Genomic DNA, 5412 nt, shown 5'->3' with positions numbered 1-5412 from the left:
CTCCAGTTTTTTTTCTTTTTTGCTTTTTTTCCCTTATGCTGTGATAATTATGTTTGTAAAAGCAAATTAACATTCAAGTGTGAAGAGCAAAACTCAGCCTTGGGAAGGAGGGAAGGAGCAAACTGCCCCCCTCCAAGAGGGATTCTGCCTCTCCTTGACGGCAGCGACAGCTCCATGTATCTCCCAGACACTCCTTTGGGGTACACATGGCTTCCAACACGTTCCCAGAATCCTTCCAACCCCTGCTGTTGCATCATTCACAGAGATGTATTCCTTTTGACTTCACCTTCACCTTTGCTTCAGCCAGTTCTGCACACTGGGGGGAAAAAAAAATCCTCAGGCTTATCTGGTTTCCCGAGCCAAACAGTGAATACCTGCTGGTTCACGTGTCCATCACTGGGAGAGCTGGCAGGTACTGGCCCCCTGCACTCCAGAGGGTGCAGGGCAACCCAAGCTCAGGCAGAGAAATGAAGGCAGACAATATTCTCCTTTTCTGTTTGCTGCTGCTCCTGAGGGGAAGACACCAGAAAACACCCAGCCAGGCAGCATTTCTTCCACAAGAAGGGTTTGCTGTCATACTCAGAGCAGGGGATTCAGAACAGGAGCATGCAGTGACATCAGGATTCTCAGCGCCCTGAGCTGCTTATATTCGATTGCTGTTAAAAACCTCCTCTGCCTTGCTGCAGAGATGCCTCTGAAGCCACTTCTTCTGGTTTTTACAGTGGAGCTTTTTATCAAACTTATGCTGAAATACATTCAGTGGCTGCAAACCGAGTTTTTGCTTCACGTTTCCCACAAGCCACCACTGACCTGGTATTACTCACCCTTCCGTGGTTCTTAGAGGCAGTGGCGGGAGCTCTCATACATCAAGTGCTCTGAAACTCAACCACAAAACATAGCTCCATGCTAAGGAGTTTGCAGGCTGGAGAGGCATTAGCAGGTACACATAGTGTGAACTGGGCCTGTCAGGATGCCAGTGGCAGCAAACACTCTTTGTCTCCATGCCACTGCCCTCCTTTGCCCTCCCAGCTGCAGAAAGACTGGATTTTTCATGCTGCACAGAATTACTCTGTAGTAGGAGATGAGGATGAAATGCAATCTCTTTGCCTTTAAGATTGCAAACTGAAAAACAGCCAAATGCTATTTGCATTTCAGCAAATAATCCAAGGAGCAGGGCTGCCAGAAACCCCTAAATGAGAGCAAACAGTCCTTATCTGGCAAAGTTTTATGTTACCTAACAGCAGTGCAAGTTTAAGGGCATTTGTTTGTTTCTGTTGCACACAAGGCATCTTTTCTGGGCGAATCCTTCTATTAGGGTTAGTCCCTGAGTATTTGTACCAGCACTTGTTCAACTTCCCTCTTGCTCAACTGCAGCCTGATTGCAGGAAATGGTGGTTGCCAGTGACTGTAATTTTCTTCGGATACAAGGCCTCAGAGCAGTCAAGGAGGAGATAAATATCATTGTCTCAGGCCGTTTGCATCGTGACTGATAGAAATGTCACTTTGTTGTTTCCCTCCCTGCCACCAGCAGTGCAAAGTGAACAAGGGCATCGGATTTCAAGACTGGTTGGCTCAAAGGAGAACTTTGTTTGCAGAGTCTAGCTCCAAAGGGCATTAAAAGGACTCTAATTCCAAAGGGGAGGGGGGGAAAGACGTGACCTTTTGGTGCCCTTCTGGAGAAAGGGCGACAGTGAAAGTTTGGCTCTGCCACCATTAACTCTGCTCTGTAACTCAGTGTGAAGGAGTTAACCAAATGTCGTGACTTGAACACAGAGAGACCAAGAATCACTTACCAGCATTAACCACAAGGTGAAGAGAAGTTGCCTAATAGCAACTGAGCACATGCCCTTGGGTGCAAACCAGGTTCATCCAGAAGTGATGGAGAAGGGTCTTTCCATCCCCTGCCTCTGGCTGGCAGGTTGGAGCTACCAGCTCCGCCGGGTTTGTAACACCCAGCATATGCCTGACACCCTGCCTGGAGGGTCTTGCCCACACCAGCCACTTTTGGCACTGCCCAAGAGGAAGAAAATAGGGCATGTCACAGATCACAGCCACCAAAATATAAGAGAGAAACCCATATAGAACAATATTTTGCTTCAAAACCTTGTACCTGGCAAGGCAGAAGCATGGAGTGGGGAGGCGCAAATCGTCACAGGAGTGAGAGCACCACCTTGGCTTCAGCTGCACACACAAAGTGTCTCAGTTAGTAAACAGGCTCAGCTGTGGCTGGCTGCTGTTTTATCTTGCTGCTTCCATCAGAATTCATTTGCATGCAGCCGTTTGGATTTTTAGACCTTTTAAGGTTAACTCATTGCAATATGTTAATCGGCTGTTTTTCCCGGAGGAGCAGCCGCCGGGGCTTAGGGAGCGTGGAGAGCAGAAGTTGCTCTGCCAGCGGCAGGATGATCATCTCTGCTACATTCGTGCCTGGGGTTGCTGCATGCCCAGGACATCTCTGCAGTGTGCTCAGCGACTTCCTGGCCTTACCAGCCTCACACATCGATCTGAGCTCAATTCCTCTCTCTTGCCCCGGAGAGGAGCTGGAAGCATCACAAGCCATGCCAGAAGGGGTGTTTGGATGCCATGCAGCCCATAGGCACACATGAGCATTCCCTTCCTCCCTCCCCTCTTTTGGCTCATCATGGAGCTCATCTGAATTGTTTTGCTATAAAATCCCTTCCTTGCTGCTGGTGCTGGGTTGGGTTGAAATTGGCCAGTGGATTCAAACCGTATGGTGGGCGGCTGATAGACAGGCAGATAGACAACATGATTGTGAGAGCTTCATTTCTGTAAGGAATCGGGCTAAAAATGACTCCTCATCCCAAGGGAGCTTGTCCAGCATGTCTCAAACCAAAGTACGCAAAACAGGGAGAAAACACTCCACAGACAGCAACGGTTACAGTGCTAATTCAAGATTAGCACAGTCAGTTTTCTACCCTACCACAACCTCTCTGTTTGGCCTCCAGCAAATCACATAACTTTTCTAATCCTCTGTTTCTCTTATGTAAAACAGTACCAAAGGTTTGGGGTTTTACCTTTAGGAGAAGGGATGACAACTGAGTAAATTAGAAATCATGAGGTGCTTGGATACTACATCTAAGACTACAGCCTCACCCTGGTGCCATCAAAGCAGATAATACCATTAGTAAAAACATATAAAACCCCCAACTTCTGTGTCTGGACCCGCAAACCCAGAGCCACATGGCTTTGGAAACCAGGTCCCCCTTTAGAGGAGGTACTGATGCAGTTGCACTGGTGTGGAGGAGATGGTGTGGAGGAGATACCAGCGTGCTGCTGCATCTGGCAATGTACTAGCACATGCTGAAACAACAGCCCTCTGCATCATTCTGCTCTGATGCTCAATCCCTCTCTGAGCTCAGGAAAAAAGAGCAAAATCTTGTCTTTCCTCACACAAAGATTTAGAGGCGAAGCTAAAATCCCACATTCTCTTCACATTGTTGCATGGTGTAGCAGAGGGGCAGACACCTCAGGAAGGCTGCAGGAGCCTGTCTCTCGTTAGGAGTACTGAGCGTGGCAAACACTGTCACAAGACCGAGGAGCTGTGGTATTGCAGGTGCCTCTCTGTGCACAGGATGTTATTCTACCTCTAGGTTTGTGGTCTGAAGCTCTTGAACATTTGCACTCTCTGGGTGAGCCCGTAAGCCTTCAGTTTTATCACATTAACATGGAAAAGTGTTAGCTGTCTTCACATCACCCCAGGGGTAATATTTGCAGCAAAGGGATAATGTTTTATGAGGAAAGGAGGTCTGAAATAGTGATGTTTTCTTCCCTTTAGTGCCAACCATTCCTTCTTGATGGGTGTTCACTGGCTGGGGGAAATGAATTGGTGATGGCTGCCCATCCCTAATAGGATTTATACTCCCAGAGCTGAAATCACCCACACATGCAAGGCTAATACTGTCACTTGCCAGCCATCTCAAAAAAAAACAAAAAAAACCACCCAAACCAAAGAAAAAGCAGTCATGGACTCAATGCAAGTGGAATCATGGCTGTCAAATTCTTCATAGGGATGTAGAAGCTGGGGACTCCCTCCAAGCCCAGTTCTCTGCTTGGGACCCATGACTGTCTTGAAGAACATAGTCCTATCAGAGAGCAACTTCATCCTGGACCCACAGAGACGGGGATGCTGTTGTCTTCCCAATGTGTTCCCACCAATATGATGTTGCTTTCCATGTCCTCAAGGACTTGTGCTGGTGCGGGGTTGTGTCTGCCACAAAATGACCCCTCTCATGTCATGAGAACTTCCCTTGCTGTATCGTTGTCTTCCTCCTATGTCCTCATTCCTTTCCCCCAATATTCTACAATACTCTAGAGGCACTTCTGAATCCAGCTGACCTCTGGCTGTCTTTACTCATCTTTCTAGCTGAGTTTGCATCAGGGAAAATTCCCCTTCAGTTATGCTGTCTCTTTGCCTGAGCTCTGACACGTTCTCTATCTTAGCCTTAAAACTCAAAATTAGGGTGACCCCCTCCCATGGAAACCCTCTCTGGTGCTGGCCAGGCAGCAGATCAGAATGTAGGGCAGACTCTTGTGCCACAAGTGCTCAGAAGAGCCGGTGGCAATTTGACAGAGCCACTTCTCACCTTCTCCCCAGCGAGCTGCCCCGTGTGCCCATACGATAAATGGCAAGTTGGAGAGGTGTTGGCACCGAGGCTTGTTTGTAATGTGCTGCTTTTCCAAATTCCCACGAAATGTCGAGGAAGGGTGTACTCTAATTCTGCTTCCTTTGACCTTTTGCTTGCTCCTGGCTGCAAGGATTGAGGTCCCATGGTTGTGTTTCAGCATGTTTGTAGCGGTGCCGCTCCGTCAGGGGGGAGGGGGTGGTGGTATTTGGTATTATGGTTTGGCTTGGCTTTGTTTTCCTTTCCAAAGATGGGCCCAACGTGGAAGAAGGCAGGGAAAAGTTGAATTGAGAAAAGATAGCTTCTGCGGTTAGGGTGCACGACCGGGAGTCAGCAGACGCAGGTTCTATTTCTGGCACCGCAGCAAAACTTCCTGATGTCGCCGGGCAAGGCAGCTCACGCATCCCCACCTCGCCTCCCTCCCGCCAAGCATCGGGAGCTCCCGCCCTCGCCGGCCCCCCGGGCCGCGGGAGCGATGCGGAGAGGGCGGCTCTGCCGCGGGGCTGCGGGCGGCACGGCGGCTCTGCCTCGGCCCGCGGCATCCTCGGGGGGCACCGCCTGGCCCGGCGCTCGCTACCGCAGCCCGCTCGACAGCCACCCCCGGCCCCATCCGCGGGGCTCCTTTGTGCGGGGGGCGGGGGGCGACCGGGCCGTGCCCCGGGGGGCGGGCGGCCCGCGGCGGCGGCCCGGGGGGGCGGGCGGGCGCGCCGGGGGAGGAGACAGGCGGTGAGGGCGGCACAAAAGGGGCTGCTGCAGCCCTGCCCGCTGC

Source organism: Molothrus ater, chromosome 5 (assembly GCF_012460135.2).
Source record: "Molothrus ater isolate BHLD 08-10-18 breed brown headed cowbird chromosome 5, BPBGC_Mater_1.1, whole genome shotgun sequence".
In the NCBI taxonomy this organism is placed as follows: Eukaryota; Metazoa; Chordata; class Aves; order Passeriformes; family Icteridae; genus Molothrus; species Molothrus ater.
Note: the sequence above shows the minus strand (reverse complement) of the source record.